Source organism: Oreochromis aureus, linkage group 13 (assembly GCF_013358895.1).
Source record: "Oreochromis aureus strain Israel breed Guangdong linkage group 13, ZZ_aureus, whole genome shotgun sequence".
Lineage (NCBI taxonomy): Eukaryota > Metazoa > Chordata > Actinopteri > Cichliformes > Cichlidae > Oreochromis > Oreochromis aureus.
The window spans coordinates 11,810,069-11,834,860 of NC_052954.1; the positions used below are offsets into that span (position 1 = coordinate 11,810,069).

Below are 24,792 nucleotides of genomic sequence, written 5' to 3' on the forward strand. Positions count from 1 at the left end.
AGAAAACTTTAGGTATTAATATTTTCTAGTTAGTGCTAAATTAGCAGGTTGTATACAAATTTATTTCTATCTATTATTTAAATTTATGAATAGTGTATAAAGACTTAGTCCCTCTTGGAGCCATAACACATTAAAAAAGACAATTTAGCTACAGTGACTATGACCTACTTTTACGTCATCTGTTGGTTTGTGAAATCTTATTTTGAAGTGTTAAGCTGAGCCTTTCTGTCTTCTTGATGGCACAAAAGCAGAAGGGCGGGTTTCAATATCAAACTGCATGCTCACTGGGTAATTTCCTGTGATTGACAGGTGATTGTCTTTTGAGGTTTGGTATCACAGATTCTTCATTTTGAAGCATGGTATGAACAAGCTTCACAAAACACTCAATTTTTTAATTTAATATGACCCAAAATGAGTGAATGAGGCTATAAGTCCAGCAGGAATGCGTTGACAGAGGTAGAGACAGAAGCCAACAGACATCTATGGGATTGGAAGTCTTTTAGCAACCACAGGTATCACCATCTGGTAGCCGTCGGAATGCAGATCGATGCTGACTTTATTTTTCCAACCAACCAACCAATCCATTTTTTTCCAACCAAAAAATTTTTTATACCGTCTATGAGAGCCAGCTTCATGTCTTCATGTTTTGCAGCTTGGTTAGCTCAATGTTAATCTTAATGTTCATGGATAATTAGAGTGTCACATTCCTTTAAAAATAAATAAATCCTTTACAACAAAATATAATGGTTTTGAAAAAAATATTTTAAAATCTAAATCATTTTCTCTTCAAAGTACTGAGTGTTTTTTTGTAGGCTTCCTACACTACAGTACATATTTCTGTTTCCTCCTTTGCACATAAGGTTGATGTTTGTACCCTGCAGCAAACAGCTTGACTGTGAGTTATTACTGGCAGGTCTACACTCCTCCATCAGGTGTTCCGAAACAATCTCTTCAGATACATCAAGCTTCTCTGTTGCAAAGTCACAACTTTCAACAGAGGTCATGTGTTTTACTGTGTTGATCTACAAAGTGACACAGTAACCTAACCGGCCTGTGTGACCTTTATCTAAGTAACTTTTTCTGCTGCTCTGCTGATACCATTATTTTTTTATTTTTTTATTCAACAGCGATAAATATATTTATCTGTGGAACAGCCTGTATTGTGCTTTGTTTGAAGTTTATAGTTTGTATCCCAGGAAGAGATCCTCCTTTATCTCAGTACTCTCTCTGCTCTGTCTGTATTGTGGCTTTCATCAAATAACCAGGGAAATTTAGGAAGGCCAGAGGAGTTTAAGAATGTATCTTGTGGCCATACGTGGTATAAATTTTGACAATAAGCCCTTACATGTCACTAATTACCACACCATCTAACACCCTGACTTAGCCTTAATAGGAGACCATAGCGGCAAACTGGTGTTTATGCAGTGTGTTCATCTTACAGTGTCTTTCTCTGAAGGACGGCTAAAGGACAACTCTGTCAGCCCCACCTAGCTTGGCACTCTTATCCAAGCCTGGCTCAGTCTGTGCTCGTATCACTAGAGGGGGAAAGGGGTGTGCCAACTATAGTGCCTTAGTACTTTTCAGAACTATCCGGGCCTGCGAGTGGTCTAACAGCTGCTGCTGCAGTGTCTGAGCTTGCTCAGGGGTGCAGATGAAAGTGCTGATGTGTCCTGTTATTTTGGGCTGTGCGGTGCCCTGGGGGGCAGAGGAATTTTTGGAGGAGACCGGGCAAGATTGTTAGCGGGGGGGAGGGGTTGTGCCCAGAGGGGGATCATAGGAGAGTTTCTCCCAGAATGCAATGTGACCCTCGTTGCCACATGGCGCTGCGGGAATCCTGAAGGGGTGCGGAACTGCTGACAGTACCAGGCTGAGCGATGGGCACAGACGTGAACACAAAGACTGGATGCGCTCTCTGTCTCCGATGATTGGCAGTATTTCTGGCTGCCTTTCATACATGAAGGGAGGGGCTGCTGATAGCCTGTCACAATCAAAGTTTTATGCAGCGTTTGATCCAAACTACATTTCATCTAGAGTTTCAGAGCTCACTCCTGACATCCAAAACAAACGTAAAAGCCCATTTGGTTGTCCATTTAGCAACACAATTGTCATCAGCAGATGGAGTTTGAACTCCAAACATCCAGGTCGCTTCTAAACAGCTACCAAATGGAAATTAAGGTTAAATTATTTTATCAAGCACTTTTTACCTGTGAGACTTATATGAAATGATTCAACTTGTCCCATGTAAGTAATGTCATTTGTAATGACAAATCCAACAATTCAGTATATCTGTTATATATTTCCCTATATGGCATCAGAATAGAAAGAGCAACTGAATCAGAGAAACCCTGATGTAATGTTGCATAATTTTATACTATGATATCTGATTTTACTTTCACAATCATTACAATTATCATATTCAAGAGTTTTGAAAGAGCTTTATTGTCATCTCATATAAAAACATTGCATTTCTGTTGCATAACATAAATTATATAAAAATACCAGACGCATCATTTATCATTCATTCAATAACTACAACTGCTACGTTTAATTTTAATTTAATTAAAGAAAAAAAGGGATTTGTATTTATTTCGTCAGGTAAGTATTGAAGCTGCTATTTTATTTTACTTGTGCAGACTCCTTTCATTTAATTAAAAACATCTTTACAGTAGTTCTCATTTTTAGCCCATGCTTTGCATTTTTCAGTTGTATACAAATATGTGAGAAACAATTTCAAGTCAGTTTTATTTACATAGCGCCAAATCACAACAGCAGTTACCTCAAGGCACTTTATATTGTAAAGTAAAGACCCTACAAAATAGAGCGAAATGCCCAACAATCAGATGACCCTCTTTGAGCAAGCACTTGGCGACAGTGGGAAAGAAAAACTCCCTTTTAAGAGGAAGAAACCTGAGGATTAATAAAGCTTAATAATATTTCAGGATTAAATGCAAAGTGATGTATAAACACACAACACAAATGTGCAGCAATCTGTAACACAGACTTTGACTTATCACGTTGGTGGTAATGTGCACGAATCGGAGGTAGCTGCTCCATGCCGGCAGCTGTTACATGCCTGAAATGTTAATGTCAGCCATCACACTGCCATTAACACTCTCTGCTGGCTGTAAATGTTATCGTGGATCTTTTTCCACCGACATAACGTTCCCATTTCCATTCACCTCACACGTGGCAGTAATATTACAGCCACGTTTGGCCGTGTGCGAGAAAGACGCCGTGTCATTTACTTAATTACACGTCCCCTATGGCTCGTACTTCAAAAACTATCCTTGATTTATCTCGGTGCCCCTTTACTGAAAGCCGTCCAGGATTTCCAGTGTCTTCTCGTTCCCGTGCTTCATCAGAGAAACCTCGTCCATGGACAATATGACACGATATTAATTAAGAGGGATACTCACAGATTGCACCATAAATCACTTTCCCTCGCATTTTCATGCTTGGTCTAACATTTGCAATTTGCATCTTTTTCCCCTCATAACTGCGTACACCTCTGTGAAGAGGCAGGAGACAGAAGACTTTAGCAGCTCCACTGTCATGTCATGTTATCCTCAGAGGGGCTTGCCAATAACCTTAGAAGGATGGATGACTGTGCTGACTCACTGCACTGGTGTTGTTATCTTCAGTGTCTGGGACATTGAGGAGTCTGGGAAATGAAAGTCATGATACTGTTTCAATGTATTTGCACAGTAGGGCTGTATAGGATATATAGATCCATTTTAATATGCATTTCTTAGGCTCATTTTCTCCTTTATGCTTATTTACTTGATCAGGAATCAGTGTTAGTTCAGGTATTTAGAGATCTGACTCACATGATTGTGTGTAGATCAGGCTGCTTTGTTATTTCAGCTGTTCATGTGATCAGCACTCAACACCAAAGGCTACTCTGAGCCCCCCCCCCTCGCCCCCTTCAGTACTTTGAAGACCGACAGAGAAAGTCTGTTACCAGAGAAACAAAGGTCAGTGTACTGCGTCGTCACATTCTCAACTCACAGGATGGATCTTGAAAGAGAAAAAAGGACCCGGCAAACAAACATCCTTTGTTTTTGCTGCAACAAGACCGCGTTTGTTGTTGTGCTCTGGGCCCTGATGTCATCGTCATGGGTCATCCTCTCCGTGACCTCTGGGGCTGCGATTCTCAAATAGCTTCATCAGGAGGTGCGCGCCAATTACAGCATTGATTTTTGTTTCACTGGCTCGCCCACGCGAACACAACCCCCCTGCTCCCACCCCGCCCCATCGCACAAACACAAACATGCATGTATTCATCCAATAACACAAAAATAGAGTACAGTGAGTTCACTGTTCTCTCAGTACGGTCGTTTTCCCAGCGGGAAGCTGCGGTACAAAGACTTACTCTAGAAAACTCCATCTATTTGTCTGAGTACTGTCATTAACTGAGGCAGAAGAGAAGCCGACGCCATATAAAATGATTAAATTGCAAGGAAACATGTTGACATTTTACAGCTAACTCACTGCAACACTTTAAACTGCTGCAACTCTTTCACAGAGGAAACTGTGAACACCTAATGCGACTGACCTTTGATGGTGTAAGTGATGTAATCCTCATGATAGATGCGTCAGACTTTGGCCTTAGGTTGCTCTCAATGTTCTACTCCCTAAAGGCCTCACAGGTTAAACGGGCCAAAGCAACCCCCATCAATACATGACCAAAGAAAACACTACATCACCTCAACCACTGCAATTAATCCTGGCCTTGTAGCCGGCTGACAGGCCTTTATCCAGACAACAAACAAAAATAGGCACTTTGTTGCCTGATGAAGATGTCGGAGGCCACATGGTAATTTTGCTGTAGCACTGCTGTTCTCGTCCTAACAAGCAAAGCGGCACACCGCCTTTACCTAAGATTAAAAATTCAAATGCAGCACGCTCAAAGTAGGATTACTGTGCTAAGCTTGCTGTAACAAAAGAAGTGGTGGAATATAAAGGTTGGAAAAATTATGTATTTTCAATCCCTTCTGCAATGCTTGCTAATGTGATTTATACAAGAACAGGTGTTTTTCTTCAGTTGACCTTATTACTGTAGCAGGGAGTATTAATTTACATCAATTCTGGGCTGAAACATGGTTTATACATCAAATGTAGAGCCTGAAACTAGCACTGCTGTTCTTAAAGGATTAGTTAAACATTTGGCTAATGCATTGAAGAATACATTGAAAGAGACAGGTCAGGAAGTGGTTAGATTAGCTCAAAGACTAAGAATAGCAACACTTATTCAGAAAAATCCTTAGTCATTGACAACAGTTCACAAATAGGTAATGGAAAAAGTTGTAGTGCGGGCTATCTGCATGTCTTGTGAGGGACTGTCTTGTGACTTTTGTAAGTATATCTCTATTTTGGACATAGAAAGCTAACCATACCTTGTGTTTTCATTTGCTATGCTAAGCTAAGTTAGCTGTCTACTGGCTACTGCGCCATGTTTACCAGTAGTCCTGTTTATTTCATTACTAAATAACTATTTTTTAAAAAGTCTTTTCTATTAATGTCAAACTATTCTTTCATTTATGCCTCTTAAGATAAATTTGCTATATTAAGGCAGTTTCACTTGTAAGAACTATGTTAAGCTATAATTAGCCTAGCATGTAGCACTAGTGGAAATACTGGAAATGTTTGGTTTAAAAATGACACCAACTAGCTGTGAATTTAGGAAATATTTGGTTGCACTATTCTCACAAGGTCACATCACATGAACTAGAGTGTATTAATTTGTTGTTTTACATTATTGCTAAATATTGCAATATTATATGACAAACTCCTGAAAGAAGTTCTGGTGATTTTATATTTATAATGAAAGTGTTTTGTTTCCCTTTACAGGAAGAGGGAATAAATGACCTAAAATAACCTTTACTTTAGCAAAGTTTTGATATTTCAACCGAAACATTGTACGACTTTGAAAAGTCACACATGGTGAAGATTTCCTTGCAATTTTAAACACCGCTTCCAGTTTTATGTAAATCAGATTATTAAATTAAGCCCCCACAATGAGCCGCCATCTGACTGGAGGATGATCCGTGACCTGCTTTGAATACAATACACAATGCAATTCAAGAGAAGGTTAAGAGTTACATAATTGTGCATTGCTTCCTAGGTTCCTAGATCCTACTATGTTTTAAACTCATTAAAATATGATCTGCCTTAATGGGTGCCATGCCTAGTGAATAATCAGCTGAGTGCACCATGATTCAAGAGATTGCATAACCTCTATATTTCATGAGACTTTGTTGGTGTTGCCTCATTCTTGTGTGTGTTTACAGGAGTGTATGAGGAATGCAGCTCTGAGTCAGCACAGAGGAACGCCGGTGAAAGCCAATACGAGACAGAGGATGGATTATATGAGGTGATGTTTTTAAAGGAAAGAGCTAAGCTTGAGCCCAGCATGGGCAGAAAGATTCTCAATGGATTACTTTCTCTTGTCATTATAGCTTTGTTTGATTGTTAAGAGGGTAGCTTTCTTTATTTGCAACATTTGAGTGAGTCTACTTCTTATATATTGTAAATCAGTGACAAATAATTGCTTTTGTACAAATAAGCATTTAAAGAGCCTGTTAATGCCCTCACTAGTAGTCTGATGAATTTCATTACGCAGCCATAAATGAGTTTGTCCCTTATAATGCTAATCTTGAGCTACGCAACATTAATTTAATCTGTGTTCGATGAGGCAGCTCGTAACTGATGCAGGTGAAGATCATTTCGAACAGTCGAAAGCTCCTGGAAAAAAACAAAAAGCTTGACCTTGAGTTCAGCTGGTATTTCCATTGCAAAGACTGAACCTTGATGCTTTTAGTTTGCTGAGCGAAAGTAACACATCAAACTTCCTTTTTCTGTTCTTCTGTTGTGACATAAAGGGACCGCTGCCATGAAATCGACTTGATCTCTCTCTGTAAATGTGATCTGTAAAATTAGGTCATACATTTACTGTATGTTCTGCTTTCTGGACTTTTGATAAAGGACTGTAATGATTTTTGTTCAGAAAAATGAGATATGTGACTAAATTAAATATATATCAATTTTCTTTGGATTATCCAGTGCACGGTCAGGGGTTGGGTGGTGGATCTAGAGCGATGGGAGGTTTACACCTTTATCAGGTCATCAGTCACTCTACGTGTTAAACATAGAGACAGATAAGCAAACTCACATTTACTGCTTCGGCCAATTTAGAATCTCCCGTTAAGCTCACTTGCATAGGCTGAGGATTGTGGGAAGAAGTTAGAGTACCTGTAGAAAACATGCAAACTCCACATGGAAAGAACCAAAGCTAGATTTAAACCCAGGACCTTCTTTAGCAAACTGGAAGTACCCACAGGACAGATGGAAAGAACTTGACTCTCGAGACTGTAAGCGCCAGACTACCATAGCCTCATTGAACACGAACACACGGAAAGCCCGCCGTCAACTCGCTGCCCCGAACATGACAAAATAGTGTTATGTCAGCACGCAGAGAAATAGCAGTAAATTGGGAAGCAGAGAGGTACAAAGAGGTGTGGAGGGAGGGGTGTAGGGATATAAGGAGAGGAGGTGGGCTGGGGTGGTGGGGATTCAGGCTGTACCTGAGGCATGGAGGGGTACATCATTATTCAGAGCAGCACTTTGATGTTGAGGCTGGGTGGATCTCAGGGAGCAGGCGAGAAGCAGTTCTAATTAAAACAGTAACAATGCAGCCCGAGTTGCCCCGCAGAAACGGGGGCTTTGAAGAGTCACTGAATGCCCCATTTAGAGCTGGCTGTCCACAGATAACACCAGATATTACGTTGACGGACTCTGAGGCCTCTGTCGCAAAATGTGTATTTTTCACCACAATTTATGAAACATTTCTCTCAGTGTGTGTGTGTGTGTGCGCTATGAGTTCTCAGTGTCCTACTTTCTGGGTTCTTTGGTGGCGTTGTGGGCCTGACAGGAGTGACAGATTGAGATGGGCTGTGGGTATTCAGAGGCCGGGCAAAGACAGGAAAGCCTGGGGGATCTTGGTATGACAGGTAGACAGAGGAGAGACAGAACTTCATTACAGCTTCTGCAGAGGGGAGCTCTGAATATCAAATTAGGCCCCAAATCAACACAAGAATAATATTAGTGCTTTTATTCTAATATGTTTAACCCCCCAACACACAGACACAGACACACACACAAAATTCACCTACAACAAAGCCCAGTAAAGTACATTTTTTGTGCTTCCTGGCTTGTATAACACAGATTTCCCCTCGTCCACCAAGCATGTTTGTCTCCCTCCTCATATCTACTGAGACTTATTGCTCAAAAAGGCACAAGCGGGCTGTAGAGAGAGCCGAGTGATGCTCTGAGACAGTAGCAGTTCAAAGAGACTGTCTACACAGAGAGAAGGGTCTAATTTTATCTTGGAGACAGAGGAGCTCATGAAATAGCTTTCTGCCTGACTACAGCTCAATTATTCATCAACACAAGAAGTCTCTCAACTAAAAAGCCTGACACGTTATTCATTCCTCCCCTCTTCCTCTCCTTCTTCTCCCATGCTGTTTCATTCAGACACTAAACCAGCCACCCACACACACATAAACTCGAAGGTACACACCCTACCCTCGTCTTGAACCATGCAGTGCCCTCCAGAAAAGCAGGCGCGCTCTGGTGAGGATGAGTCAAAAATACGCTTAATGAATGGTATACGTTGTGGTGAGCGGTTCAGAAAGGTGAACTTTCACTTTGAAAATGAGAGTGAAAATCCTTTGTTGACTGTAAATAATGTTTGGTTTTGCTGGAACATTTTTTAAAGGAAACTCTCTGTGGAGGATCAAAACCAAACTCTGATTTTGGATGCTTTGGGCTCATGACTCAGTTTGTGTTTTGAACAACTTGCAGCTGGCGTCATCTCCAAACAGATGACAAGTCCTGTGACACCAAGCTGACTCCATCATAACTAGTTGTGTAAAAGGAGGAATTACAGAATAAAGTACAGTGTGTGCTGTTTCCAGCGACTCCATCTTTTTTCTTTTTCTTTTTTTTTTCCAGAGACCTTATGAGAGCTTGGACTGCCATAAATTTCCTGTTGCTACTGGAGCAGTGACACTCTGGAGGATACAGCCGAGCAGTATTTTCTTAGCTCGGTGACAGCCAATCAAGAGAAAGCCCATAAAACATATCACTTTTGTAATTTTTTTCCCGTCTGTGCTAAGTTGCAGCTTTAAAAATCCCACTGGGGTTCAAACCCGGCTTCCCTTCAGTTATTTGTTGGCTGCAGAAAGCAGTACCACTCCGATTCTCATTATTTAACGTGTTGCATCAGAAACCCATTGGGTGCTTCTGCACATAAGCTTCATCTGCCAATTTAGAAGCAACTTGTTAACCCTGACACGGATATAGTTCAGATTTCTGGTCAGTACAAGCAAGAGCTCATCCCGAGCGATATGCAGTCTGAACCTGTTGAATGTTTCTCATAAGTTTATGGTTTTGGAAGCTGCTGGGTGGCCTTATGTAAGAAACTCAGGCAATCTAAGAGCGGATTTGTGCCTGCTGCGATAATGACCCGATTTTAAGACCCATCCAGACAAGCTGACAAATTGATGCCGAGGTTGTGTTTTTATGTTGACTAGCGACTGTGAGACAAACACAGACAAACACATGGATCCACCCGTCTGATGGACAGTGACAGTGACAAGATGTCTCTGGATTAATGGGTGATTTTAAGAGCTAATATTGAGCCTGCCAAGAACTAAAAAGGGTTTTTTGTGTGGAAATGTGTCTCTCACTACGCTAGATACATTTTATTTCTTTACAGCAACAGGCAACAAATCCAAGTGTGGGTGCATAAATCTGAAGGATCAATAGAGCAAATACAATAACCCATCCTTGGGATTATTGCTTGGCAATAAGTACTTCCCTGAACATTTTTCATTATGAAGACTGAGATTTATCATTGATTTCTCTGCCAAAACATGTAATGCAGCTGAACCTTGTGGCGTGTTTGCGTTAATGTGGACATCCTGGCTGGATTTAGTGTGGGCTAAGTCTATCTGTGACAGGCAGCAGGTGCTGTATATCACTTAGACGGGGAGATAACACTAGCTAAAGACAGTCGGGTTTAGTGCTGTTTGTAGATAAGGCCATAGAAGCTAACTTTAGCATCTGACATGAGATGAGAAAAGCTGTGATTGCAGGTGGCACATTGGCCGTGGAGATGGGAGTGATTTCTAAAACAAATCCTTTCCGGATATATGTCAGCTTTAGACTGGAGGTAAAATGTTGGAAAAACACTTATATTTGGCAATTTGCTAAAGTCCTCCCCCAAACAGCGATTGTAATAGCTTATCCTGGCTTAGTAACTGGGGTCAGAAGGTCTGCTGAGCTTTGGATTACTGTACTTGTTGAAGTTGTATGCATGGTATTTTTTGTTAGGTGGTCGATACCTTTCCAAAACCTGATTTTTACTGTGCATTTATTTGAAGAACACGTGCAATGCAAGTGACATACATGTTTCATTATGGAATTTTATTGCCTGCAGATAATATTAATTTTAATGAAGAGGGCAAAGTTGTTAGGAGCCAAATCTTTGGGTGGTTAGTTAGCAAAGACTTTCTTGGGATCACCAGAAACTCTATTTCTCCGTTCTCACTGTGCTGTTTACCACGGCACAACGGCAAAATCACAAGCAGTCCAGAGCAGGTTGTTTCTTCGGAAACAAACCCCAAATTCTCCAGTGCAAAACTGATCCTCACATGTTGTGTGTCCTTTGGCCTTGGATACTAGAGATTACTACAGTGCTTGTAAGTCAGATATGGCTAGAGACCCATATCCTTCATATTACCAAATGTTAGACTTTTTCAGAAGTCTTCAAACGCTGATGCTTGGTTTCTGTTCAGGTTTGGGGTCGACAGTGAAAGTCCAGCTTGAATCTAAACAGGACTTCCAAAAAGGGCACTAAAAGAAATGCAGCGCCGCCCAAGGAGACTACCCTGAAGATTTTTATGGGTGGACTTCTACACCTCACTGTAATGTGTTATGTTTTATCTTTCAAACCCAGGAGTGGTTTGTTATCATACTGTAATTGTGTAATAGGTAGCAGTAATTGAAACTGTATTGGTCCCACGTGTGAACAGAAAGCACACCAAACAGCAGAATCCAGGATTTAGCAAATGACCAGTTGAAAGACAGCCATTATCAGGGACGACATGGTCTTGACTCATGTCCCGTTTTAATCTTGTTAGAGTTACTTTGTGTGCAAATCCTGCTTTTTTTCCCCCGAAGTGGGATGTGATAGACTGCAGGACAGTTCAATGTTTCCTGGCTGCACGGAAACAAAAGGGCACCTCTGCTATTCTCAGCTCTAGGTCTCTATCGGCTCTCTGTCTGTCTGATGTCTGGCTGTCACGGCAGAAGTGGAAGACTCTGCCAACACCCTTCAGCCTCATAGCCACCTCCACCTACTAAACTATGTGTTCTACTTACAGGAAGATGTCATCTCAAGCACTAATGACATGATTTAGCCTCGCGGATATTAGTGTTTGCGCGTGTCGTAAAAAATTGCTTTGATGTCTCCCTCTCGTTTTCAGCGCTATAGGAGTTCATCCGGAGTTTTATTCCTCTACAAGTTTGTTTTTCCTGTGTCGAATCTTATGTGATGGTTTGGCAAAAAAAAAAAAAAAGCGCTCTCTGAGCAATGCATCATCCCTTTAGAAGCTGAACGCTGTGCCAGGCAAGCTAAGTGTTTTGCTGCAGGCCATGAAGGCAAGAAACTTCTTTTTTTTTTGCTTGGTGAAATGAGCAAACCCAAAAGACACAGCATCAATTATTCACCCTCCCTCCTCCAGTCTGACATTCTGATTACGACTGGAGGTGGTTACAGGGTATCAGCAAGGTTGCAGAGTAGTCATGACAGGGGTTCAAACTCTAATATGTTCGCTGCCAAGAAATATGGGTCCGTATGATGTGTTAGCTGCCCGCAGGGCATCAGAACGAATGGTAATAATTCATCCTGAGAGAATGCAACCTATTTTTTGAGCCATTTCCCTTGACGGAAAGACAAGGAAATTACTAGTCTCCCTATTTGGTAAAGACATTAATGGTAATTTTGTTTCCCTACTTAAATTAGACGGTGCTGGACTGATTACTGGGTGAAGCTGGATCTGGTTTGTGCACTTACTGTAAAGAACAGACAAACATACAGTGATAGACAAAAAGAGACACAGATACTGATACTTGAAAGAGGGTGTTGGCGTTCTTTTGGTTTGATTACAGTTGAGGAGGTTTGTCATTGTCTGCCAAAATACTCTCTGTCTGCCAAAACAAGCAGCACAAAACTCCCGAGGGCTGGGCTTGGAAAGATACCAGTTACTGTGTATCTGTGCTTTTGGGCAAACCCAACAGAGTCATCTTTGTTTTGTTGGTGCGCAACATAAAAATACCATTGTACGGTAGTCACAGCGTTGCCGTGGTCTTTGTGTAACGCCGGAATATGATCCGGTGCAACAGCTGTTTATGAAAGGCAGAGAGTGAGCTCACTGTGCAGCCAAGGTGGTGCTGATTGAGTTATATAAAATCTATTTGCAGCCATCAGTGACAATAGCAGCCTCGGGCAACGGTTGAGCTCATCTACCATCCTGCTGCTCACAGAGTCATATTTATTTATTTTTTTGTTCCAAGGCTGGGCGAAACGGATCCACTTCCTGATGGCAAAACGGTAGAGCAGCGGGATCAGTCGGCTGCAAGTCTCTCCTTTGGTGTGGAAGTTGAACTGAAGTGTCGGTAGTCTTGGCAGTCCTGCAAAGAGAGAGGGGTGTGCTGTGAAAACTGGCATGTTGACGCTTTCATGCCACTGTCACGCTGTTCACAAGGTGCCCCGGAGGAGTGTCACAACGCATTCTTCTCACTTAGTAGAGCATGTCCCTGTCACACTCCGGGTTGCCGTAGTCAGACGGCATTCCTCTCCTGCCATCTGTCTCTGGTATTATAGTAGCATGCAGTAGTTATTCAGATTGCCTGGCTTTTATATGATCCGCTGCTACGTGCTTAACTGTGTCACGCTGAAGTCTGAATGCTGGATGTATGGGACTAATTAAGGGCATATTCGTGTGGCCAAAACATGCTTCATTACTGCACTAAATATTTGCGCAGGAAAATGCAAGTAACCTGGAATCTTCCGCATTTAAAATGCATCACAGGTCACATGAGTTCACTTCTGCAACTCTCAAACGGTTAATGGGTCTCATTGACACTGAGGCGACAGTAACAAGCTGCAGCCCTCCTTGCCCCAGTTAAAAGTACTAGAATGCACAAAGAGGAACTCCTAATATAGTCGTTTATGTGTCAAACGACTACCCAACAGTCTTCCCCAAACTGGCACTGGTCGGTGTGACAGTGTTATTAGTACAACATTTGTCATGTTGTGGTTTCCTAACCAGCTCCCCTCCCCAACCCCCACCCCCCTGCCTTCCAACAGTCTGAAGATGTCGAGAAGGCACCACATGGTATGCTGCACACAGCACATGGTTTTGGTTACAACAGGCTGTATCCTAGTTCCCCCACCCCCGAGCCTGTTTGCACAGCTTCTTCAAGGCCAAATCACGAGCACAAACAGGGTGAAAAGTACGAAAATCCTGCGAATTTTTACGCTGGGTTTTAGAATGCGGTCACACAAACGTGGTTCTCGTGCATCTTCAGATGCTTGCAAACTCATGTGATTGCTGTTATGTGACTCACAGGAAGTGGGTAAAGGTGAGATTCAATTACCACACTATCATTATTTTCTGAATATAGCATGCTCTGATGATAATAGATAAATGAAAATGAAACCGATATAGACAAGTGTTCATTTGATGCCATGCAGACTACCAAGGAACTGCACTGCAGTTTGCATGAAACCAGTGTAGGCTTCACTTCATTTCACTTGTAAAGGCATGGAGTTATTTTTATTTATGGTGCAATCCCTCACCGTGCAAATAAACCTCCTGCATTTTTTTTTTGTTGGGTCTGTTACAACTGCTGCAGCAGAATATTGGTTAGCTCCATACAGCTGAGATGAAAGTGAAGCATATATACAGCACCTAATTGCAATCAGGACTTAAAAGGCTGCAGCTCGGAGGAGATGGCGGAATATATGATGTGATGAGTGCATAAATCAGAGATAGAGAAAATGCATTATGCATAGTTCAGATAAAATGGACGTCATTTGTCTGCTTTCATTTGGAGTCCGGGCACTCGAGGCAATTTGACTGCAGTGTTTTTCCTCTTCAAAAGAGCTCCATTAGTTATTGGCAGAATAGCTGAGGACCGATAAAACACACCGACGTCCACCTTTACACCACGCTTCCTTGCCTCCACCACCCCATTACATTTCGGGGAACACTTCCTATTTCTGCACGAGCGCCGGTGTCTTCTGTGAGGCTTTTGGTCTTTAAAGTGAGCATTTGGGACTGTGAGCAAAGCGTTGAAAGGCTTTTTGGAAGGGAAAAAATACAATTTGATGTGTCACCTTGGAGATGGCAGTTGACAGCTGTTCCATGCACAAGCTGGGCTTAATTGGCGGGGAAATTAGCCTGACCTTGACTGTGGCGGCGGCGGCCGATGAGCTGCCGCTGCCTGCCACTTGAAATGACATTGTTGTAATTTTTGACAGCAGCGAGCAAACACTCTGAGCATTAATTATATGGAGGAATGTGGCTCGGCGCAACAGACGCACAATGAATACTTATGTAAGCTGTCGCTCCAGTCTCCATGGTAACCCGCAGCATTATAACACATGCCTCCTCCGATCTTCTCCCCTGAAGTGGGCTGTTTCCATGGAAACCAGGCAGCCGCCTTTGATGATGGCTCTCATGAAATGACACCCGCTGATAGCGCCGGCTCCTCCGAGTCTCCGAGATGGAGGATGGATGGGTGGGTGGGTGGGTGGACGGGTGGTGGTGGATGTTGCAGAGAAAAATATTACGGACAAAGAGAAAGACAGCCATTTCCCACAGAAACTGAATCATGTAACTGCATCTTTTTTCCCGGCTGGAGTGGTTTACCTGGCGCCAAAAGCAGGCAGTGACAGGAACATCGTGAACCAGATGAGGCGTAGCGGAAACGGCTCACAGCCACATCGGGCTGGCTGGCATGCTTCGCATCCCTCGTGTTGATTCATGTGTCATGAAAAAAGTGTCATCGAATTTTTTTGTGTGCCTTGACTGCACAAGTAGCCTGAGAGAAATTTTAAAGCGAGAGAGCGTTTCATGCACCACTATCTGCTGCACTCTTTTATCTATTTCTTCAAACAGATAAGTGTCAAAGTGTCAGAACACTTCCCTCCTTTGCTTCGCATTCAGGACTCTTGCACTGCAATCATATGGCGCCGGCAACATGACCTGTAGTTTTTGTTTTAGTTTAGGCCCTGTGTGTGTCAGCTTCTTGACCCTCCTTTCATATCGGAGCCCGTATCATGTCTAAGATCCTGTTGCGTCAGGAGCAAACTGTCTTGTGGTTAGAAGCAACTGTTATTCATCTGCGTTGTGCAACATCCTCCAATAACCAGATACCGTTCTTGCCAATCCTAACTGAAATTGGCTCTGCCTCCTGTTAGCTGCGCGAGCTGTGCAGCATGGGTTTTAGTAGGCGCAGTCTGGGTGTCGGTAGGCACATCTAACCTGAATGTGCCTCGCCTGTCTGTGGGCTGGATGGAGAAAATAGCTTTGGCAACGACAAGCAGATCAAAGTGATCAGACGAGTAATCCCCCATGAGTCAGAAGGGAACCAGCTGAGGGGGGAAGGGCGGTGTATATGCGTGTGCACGGGGAAGGCCAGGGCAGCTTTTTCTGCATCTTATTTCATCACTCTCCCTTATTCACACAGATAAACACAAACACGCACATACCCGTGGCGTCTATGTGCTCAAACGCACAAGGTCCGCCTCCAGTGTTTCAATTTGAGCTTCCTGTAAGGTGACTTTGATGTTAAAGGGTAGTTTCATTTTGACTGTCTCAGAAAATAACCTACTGAAGACTGTAATTTCCCCTTGTGAGGAAAGCCAGCTGTGGCACATTCAGCAACTACATACACCCTTCAGACGCATATCTAATAGCCCCAGTGGCCTTATGTTTGTGAAACTGAGATGCATCACTCTCACAAGGCAAATGATTTAACCGCAGTGACACAGACACTACCAGTTTGTGGTGACGTGTCATGATGAGGATCGTGTGTACAGCCCGGAGAGAGAATGAAGGCAAAAAAAAAAGAAAGGGAAAATGCACGAAAACAAAGCCGACGATGTATAAACGAGGACATTGAGCCGCTGAGGCAAAAGATGTGATTAAAGCTCAGCTGCGGATCTTGACCGCACACTCGTTATTCAGTCCGGCTTTCATTAAGGGCGTCTGGTGGAAGGCTGCACACGGCTCTGCCCTCTCCACTGATATGTCACTGATATTTAAGATGTCTGGCTTCTCCGGCGCTGAAATGATTACAAAGTTGTGAGGTTTTAATAGTGAGGCTGAGACACTTTCTAATGATTAAAAAAGAAGAAGAAGAAGCTTCCTGTGAGCCCTCTTTTATGCCTTTGTGTCTGGATTAGCTGGTAATGGAGAAATGTCATTAGCCAGTCGACTCACTGGGAATTTCACAGAGTGTGTATGTGTGCGTCTGTGTGTGTGAATGTGTGATTTCAGGTCTCAGCATTTTGTGGTAAGTGTTTTGATGCTCAGTATGACTCACATTTCCCTCAGTATATTGCGCTCAGTGGGTGTATTTGCCTTCCCTCAGCAACAGCTAGTCAGACAGTGAGGGCGGTTTAAAACACAGGTGCAAGTGAAAGTATTATCCAGGCAGTAGCAGAACCAGTCAGGGTAGGATGATGTTTGCTGGGGCTTTGTGCCAAAGAGGAAGTTATTCTGCTCTCGAAAGCATGGGTTGTGAAAATACAGTATACTCGCACAGATGGCCACGATGAGTCACGTCACAAGGCTTCCTCCTTTTCTGCTGGATAATCCTCATCAATTAGCTCCATTGTCAGCTGGCTTTTCACACTAGTGAAATTGATGCCTGAATGCTCGACAGCCGAGAATCTGGGCCTCTTTTCCCTTTAAACGGTGACTCACCCGTCGGGGAAGAAAAATCTTTTATTGTTGGAGCTTTTTCTCTTCAGTGACTTTGGATGATTTATTTACGAAGCCGGAGGCGCTCACAGCTAAACCCTCCCACTGTGTGTACTGTCATGGATAAAGCCCCAGTTGCATCACAGTGGTTTTTCATCAGTTAACACCAAAGACACACCCATAGGGGTATAAAAACCTGCACTTGTGGGAAAGACAGCGAACAGGTCCTTACCTGTCCTTGTCCCTCTTTTAGTGTTTGAATGAGGTTTTTGTTATCTCTGCGATTGCTTTCATGGTATCAGTGACAGGAAATGGATACAGCGACAGGAGCTTTTCTGAGGCAGATGTGCTACTGGAAACGTTATCCCTCTTCCCTAACACATACAAAGACGCACACACACACACACGGCTAACAAAGAAAAGGAATGTCAGAGCTCAATGAACAAAGACTCAACTGCGAGACAGTATATCACTTCCTGTGTTAAACTTGACCTTTGAACCTAATGTGTTTTGATACCGCTGACAGGTGAGGAAGGAAAAAGGCCAAATGCAGATTAGATACTGCGTAAGGGCTTGAGGTTATAAAAGATTTCTCATGCCACCATTTCTTTGCACTGGTAAGATAAGAAGCAAGAGTCACCTCAGTTTTATTTCTATCAACATTAATTCCTTTTCTGGACTTTTGTGGGATCAGATGGTCCTTCCTTTACTTCAGGAAACTACTGAGCTTTACTGATGTATTTACAAAAATAATAGCTCAAATATATACGTAGATCAGGCATAACATTAAGACCACCTGCCTAATTTTATGCAATGTGTATTGCATAAAACCGCACTGTGCATTCTGACACCTTTCCATCAGAACCAGCATTAGATTTTTGATAAATTGAGATACAGGCCTGTTGGATTCGATCACACGTGCATCTATGAGGCTTGGCCATCACAATTTGTCAAACTAGCTAAAATCCTTACAGACAAAATGTTTACTTGCTCCCTTGTATTTCCCTCCGACAGGTTAAGAGATAATCAGTGTTATTTACTTCAACTAAAAGACGCAGCTTGTAGTGATGAAACCAAAGAGAATAATCCTCCGTGTTGACAATAGGATTGACCAGAATTTACACAATGAACTTAAAGTTTTATTTAGTACAACCCAAAAGGAGTGACTGTGTCCATAAGCTCATCAGGAAAGTATCTTCTTAGGTCAGGGCCAAAGGCCATTTTTCCATAGAATCCTACAGCACTGGAAGTGTTTTTGCAACCACGGCTGTTTTTGCAAACCCTGGTAGATTTTAAAAAGAAAGCTGGTTCATGGCACTTCCTCCCTGGCTTCACTTCACTTCTGGTAGGTTGGTATCAGCAAATATACAGAGCCAAATAATTTCCCCATTAGAAGATACCGGATGCTAAAGCAGAACTATACATTGGACCTTTCCATGGATACTAGAGGCATAAACAAACAGCTGATAACAACTTTCCATGCTGATGCAACCCTGGAATTATGTAAAGACTGGCACTATGCTATGCCAGAAAACTCTTCTGCAACATGGCGAAACAGGTTTTTATGTAAAAACTCAAAATTCTATTTAAGTAAGAGCAAAATAGGCTTTTTGGGATCATATGCATGAAATGATTGGACCATAATTAATGTGGATGTCACTTTTAATGTCACAACTAGAGACTTTTTGACATATCTCTGCAAAAGCATGTATTGTCGGTGCTTCCTTTTTTTGCCCCCATGTACACACATGGATATAAAGAGAAAATGCTGAATAAGGATGAATAAATATTGTGGGGGGGCAAAGGGTTACAGTGTGGCCTCTCAACAGAACCTCTGGGAGGAAACTAGGTTTGGGAAGGCCAGCCCTGTTTTTCCACAGAAAAGTGCTGCAGCACTTCCTTTCACTTTGATTGCATTCAGAGTACAGTACAGTCATTCAGGAGAGGGGTGTGCGTAATCCAGTGTGAGTTCTAGTCTGTCTCGGTGAGACACTGTAAAGGAATCTGCGAATGACACAAACGCATGTGTTGTTGTGGTGTGAACAACACTTGCATCATGATGTAGGTGTGTGACAGAGAGGAGCCTGGCTACACTTAGAAATGAGGACAGTGCATCTGTTCACTGCTGAAAGTGGGACAGCTTCAGTAACTTAATGTATATGTGGTGTCGGTCCGCGAACACAAATTTTGTTTTTGAGCTAACCTCCTCTTCGTCGAGCTCGGTGCAAGAAGCCTTGCGAGTAATTTGCGGGGCAGTGGCACGATGTTTCTGTTGATTCAGGGGAAAATCCGTTTTACAACATATGCACCCAGCCAAGTGTCCAATTAGTGCTGTTAAAAAGAAGGGGGGAAAAAACCTCATCGAGGCAGAACTGGAATTACATTCTGTGAATTCTGGAGCCGCCCTTGCCAAGGTCTGACACAAGGGAATCAATGACTTCACCGAAATATCAAACTGTGTCATAAATTATAGTGTTTCATTGCCTCCAACCTTGATCCGCCGGAGTGAGGCAATTTCACCATCTTTGCTGCTGAAGATGAGCTGCGGCACTCCAGCTGCACTCCTGTGGATATTCAAATAATTGCCCTCTGCGCTATGTGTTAGAGAGAATGAATTTGAATAATGTATTGCAACGGGAGTGAGGCCACAAGGCCTCCGAGGTCATAAATTCTGCTGCTACATCAGCTCAGGCCATGAGAAAGGGAGGCACACAGGGTTGTTTATAAAATGCCCTTGGAAAAATGAGTCTAATCCCCAGCCAAACCGTAAGCCATGGGGAGAGCATTAGATAACCCACAAGCTGCAGAGTAATGAGAGTAATGAGGGAGATGGAGAAGCAGCGCCAGGACAGAGAGAATGCATCCATTTATTGGCTGTATGCTCTGATTGCCCAGACCATTTGAGACAAACTGGAGCCTGACACAGTGCCGGAGTCCATTTCGTCTGATCAGCAGCAATAAGCGCTTTCCACAGCCAGCGAGTGCTCCGGGCTGGGTGCAGCCCGTTCATCAAATGCATTGTGTAACCACTCAAATTATGTTTGTTTGTCTTGCATCAACATCAGGGATCCACTGTGACTGCAACCATCGCACGCAGACACACACAAGCTGACAGTCGAATGCGATATATTAATATTGAAACGTCAATATTACGTCCTCTTAGACCACAAAAACAAGTCATTGTTGCCTGCTTGTCCCAACCCCCCAAAACACACACCCACTTCTGTTTTCACACTGCTACCAACTCTGTCACCTCGCTACGTCAATGCCAGCTGCATCGCAAGCCTCGCCGTGACACCTCTCGAACGCTCGGGGCACGCGCAAGTTTCACTCGCTGCCAACTTTCACTCGCTGCCAACTTTCCTCGTTCGAAACGCGTTTTTCTAGATAGGCCAGGTGAACGTATGAACATGTGGCGCTTGGGGTGAAAAACCATAAATATACTCCGTCATAAGAGGAACAAGAGCACATGCTGTTTACTCGCACACAAACAGCACGACAGGCCGGCCTACCAGGCCCAGAGTTCCCAACTCCTCTTGATCTCTCATTAGCAGCAAAAGCAGGTTTCCTCCTGTTCAGGGCCAAAAAATAAATAAAAAATGTGAGAGGTAGGGGGTTGTGTGTGTTCTTTGTTGGGGTAGGGGTATGGGAGTGCCCTGAAGGGTGCTTTTGCAGAGTGCAGGTGAGCTGCAGGGCTGGCTGGCTGGGTGACTGCAGCATTATTGCCTCCAGAAGGGTTCCTGTAAATGAGGGCTGTCTACCCACCCGCCCGCCTGCTTTACTCTGGCAGCCCACCCTATAAAGCCTGTGTGACGGAGCAGGTAATAAAGGGCCTGAACACAATGAGTCAGCACTTTAGCCTCCATTTAATTTCATCTGAATGCAGCGCTGACCCCCCTCCAACCCCATCCCTACCCCTTCTGTCTCCCCATACCTCCACTCCTCTTTCTCTCTCCTTCGCAGTAGACTTAACCCATTCCTGCCTCCTGTGTCTGACTTAAATGGTAGCACGAGAGCGCTTTTAAACCCTCAGAGGAAGCCGTGTCATGTGTTATTGTTGTTGGATTTTTTTTAAATACTTTGAATCACTGTCACCTCCTGAAAAATGCCAGTAAATCAGAGCAGTGCGCTTTGAATGCTTCCGTCCTTTATTTTTTTTGGTATGCTGGAGTTGGTGTTGGGAGACGAGGAGGTGTGTGTGTGTGGGGGGGGAGAAAATGTAGGCCACACATTCCTTTCCTAGGAGCTGTCTGAGCACAAGCAAACACCGCTGCTGCGCAATCAGACCAGGATTTCCGCCATTCCACATCACAGGCCCAGCTCTTCGACTTTTCCTCTCACTTCTCACGAACCCTCCTGGATCAGATATCCTCTGAGGCTCGTAGCTCCCGGTCTTGCACGATGTGCAAATTTCCCTGAAACAAATTCATCTGCTTCCTTGAAAATTTGTGCCCAGCTGCTGATCTTTGCACCGCATCTGAACGATAAACGCTCCACTCGAGATCAGTATCTGCGCCTAAATGTGTATATTCAAACGTGCAGCGTTTAATTTTCCATACATCATTTACCTACAGTTTGAAGATAGCTTTCTTGTTCCAGTTTTAACTCCACATAGCGCTGGGCCCTGTGTTATCCAGTGTCTAATTATGGCTTGTCCCTGCGCTGTTCCTTTTTCTGCTCCGCTGAGCTCTCTCATTTCTTTTTTTTCCCATATTGTTTGTGCCATTTCCTGCGAAGGATGGACATTGTCCAGGCCTCCTCTTTCCTTTCTGCCCCCTCCCTCTTGTGATAACTCTCTCTTTCTGTCTCTCTCTCTTATTTTTCCTCTGTATTTCTAGCTCTCTGCCTTTGTGTCTCATGCAGCTGCAGTACAATAACAGTGTTTGACTCCAATAGTCCAGACAGGACTTTGGTTTAAATAAGCACCCCCGAGGCCATGTAATAACCCAGCTACCCCCTGTTCTAGTCTCCTAGTCTGTCCCTCAGTGCTGGGGCCCCGGTCCACAACACATTCCTCCTCAAACGCCCTGCCAGCCACTTAGCCAGCCAGTCAGCCAAACCGCCATAGGAAAAACACAGAGCATGGAACTGTGATTCACAGCCCTGATATAGAATATCACCTCCTCCCTTCTCCCCAGTCCAACAGCTGGTTTCCTGGAAGCAGGCTTGTGCGGTGTGAGTTAGGGCTTCGGAGGGGGGGAGGGCAAGACGCTGCAATCAAGAAGGGCCCGGCTGTGATCCTTCAAAGGCCTCTCTGCTCACATCTGCAGCTCCCTGCCACAGTGTTGCAACATTTTGCGACTGGCCTGTGTTTACGTGAATGCAGAACACACGGTGCAGAGAAACAGGATTTGATGTAATGCAGGTTATCTCATAATGACAGCAATCAGTTAAGGTCGTAATTTTCACATGCTAAAGGTCCCTGGGTTGTTTGGGGGCGAAAGGTGAAGCGGAGGTGGGGCTTTTTGCTTTTCCAGCTGTTAGAGATTGATCAGTTGAGCCTCAGAGAGATGTGTACTTTAAGGTGACTGTGTTGTTGATAACTGAAGAATCATTAGCTCATCAGTAATTAAGGGCTTCATCTACACCCCTTTGGGAGTGATGTCACCTATGATAATAAAGAAACTATTAGCTATTACTAATAGCTATTACTATTACTATTATTATAAGTCATTCCTCCTATGATGCACAGCTTAAAAAGTGTCCCTCTGCATTTCCCATATATGCAATTAGAGTGCCCTCAACCTACTTTAGAGAGCATGTCAAGTCATATGTCTCTGTGGCCTTTCCTGTCTACACAATGACCCTCGAGAAGAGGAGAAGAATAGGAGCAGGGCTCACTTCCCTCCTGCGCATGAACAGCCTAATTTAGGAAAGCGTGTCAGTGTGAACCTTTGTCACATTGCAGGGCTCATTGTTCCCCTGATAGAGTCATTCCACTTTGAAAAGGCTTTTAAGAGAGTGGAGAATATCTAGCATCCTGCACCAGTACAGACACATCTGCATTTGTATGCATGCACCCTCTGAATTAGTGCACAGATATTGGCGGGACCATTCTCATGCACACAATATAGGGAGATTAAGAATGGAAGTAGGCTAGCATGAGATCATGCGTGCTCTGGCTCATTAGGTACATTTAATATAGTCTGCCTGAAAAGCCATCTGTTCCAGGCGGATGGTGCCAGATATGATGCGATGCTGGCAGTCTTGGTTGTTCCTGTTTACTATTTTGAAAGATGGCTGCGTAGTAAAGCTAGACAATAGACTTAAAAATCCAGTCTTTAAAGCTTCAAGCCTATTCTGAAAAAAAGCTTCTTTTTTTTTTTAATGTTATACTTATGCAGAAAAGGCAACTTTTATATTAAAATAGTTTAGCATTTTCAAAGACAATATTTCCCCCCAAAATACCTGTTAGCTCGCTAGCTTAGGGTAAAGACTGGAAACAGCTAGCCTGCCTATGTCAAGGGACCAAAAAAAACCATCCCACTTAACAGAACCTGTAAAATATCATCAATCAAAAAACAGTACTTTATTAAATGCATATAGAAAACAAAAGTCTAAATGTTGCTTTTTTTATGGGATTTATGTTGGGCTAATTATTAGCATTGACATACTGGTTCTCAATAAATATTCAAAGCAAGAAATACTTATTAGCTGTTTCCTTGCTTCAAGTTTGTTTGTATTTTCACTAAAAAAATTCAAACAATTTCATTACTATGCCAGTGAAAAATAGCAAAGAATTTGAAACATTTTAAATATTTCTTCAACTTGCTGGCTAACATGGCATAGCTCTTCAGGTATATAAAGTTAATTAGGTTTAAATGTAAAAGATTCTAGTTAAGGATAGCTCTTAGCTAGCCCAAAAAATAAACCTCAACTCAAACTGCTAACTGCTACTGTTAAAGCTTACCAATACGTTAGCTAAGTAGCATGTGGTAGGCTTTGTTTTCGGTTTTCTTCTTTATCACTAAATTAATTTTCAGCTGTTTTGAAAATGTAAAAAAAGGAAAGTGCAGTCTATGATGCTAGCGAAAGTTAGCCTTTTGAGGTTTTACAGTCACATGACTGTAACAGTCACACATGTCACCACATGACCTTATTTTGGCCACAGTTTTGGATGCATGACAATGTAGGAACAAGTTCATAACGCCACAGTCAGACAGGCCAGGAGACCACCCGGTCACTGGATAATAAAGGGGTAATCCCGAGCTGGTTGGCGCTAAACTCCTTGTGATTGCTGCAGTTGCATGTGACTTGTCTGCCAACACTCACCAGTCACTCTGTGGTTTCTCGTGAAACTGTAAAAGTGCGCCACAAATTGGAAATTGATTGAATGGTATTGCATCAGGTCCGATATGGCAGAAAACTGTTAAGCAATGTGACCATGACGTCATCTGAGAAAGACCAAGAGGTAAGTGGGTTCTAAAGTGGGTTCTCTCTTTCTACTAACTTTACTGTAATGTTATTTAAAAAGTCTGTAAAATCTAATATACCAATATTGGTGTTGTTCCTACAGCATCAGAACAATGTTGGTCCACAACTAACCGATTATATTAGCATTAGCCAAGAAATTAGCTAATGTTATTTAAAAACTATCACAAGCCAACCAACGTGAGTGACCTAGATTTAGCAAATAGCAAACCAAACATAATAATAGATTTGTTATATTGCATAAGTTGATACAGAAAACACTTGAAATGCTTACCATTTGTTCCAGGGGACAGTTTTATAT

At 42.9% G+C, this 24,792-nt stretch overlaps 1 long non-coding RNA gene across 2 annotated transcripts in view; it reads left to right on the forward strand.

The window, feature by feature from the left end:
* The first annotated feature begins 5,156 nt into the window (after window positions 1-5,156).
* The window catches only part of LOC120443329, a 62,444-nt gene continuing 42,808 nt past the window's right edge, over window positions 5,157-24,792 (forward strand). For both annotated transcript variants that reach the window (XR_005615353.1, XR_005615354.1), the window contains exons 1-2: window positions 5,157-5,355; window positions 6,291-6,373. This is a non-coding gene — a long non-coding RNA (uncharacterized LOC120443329). The remainder of the gene's footprint in view (window positions 5,356-6,290; window positions 6,374-24,792) is intronic.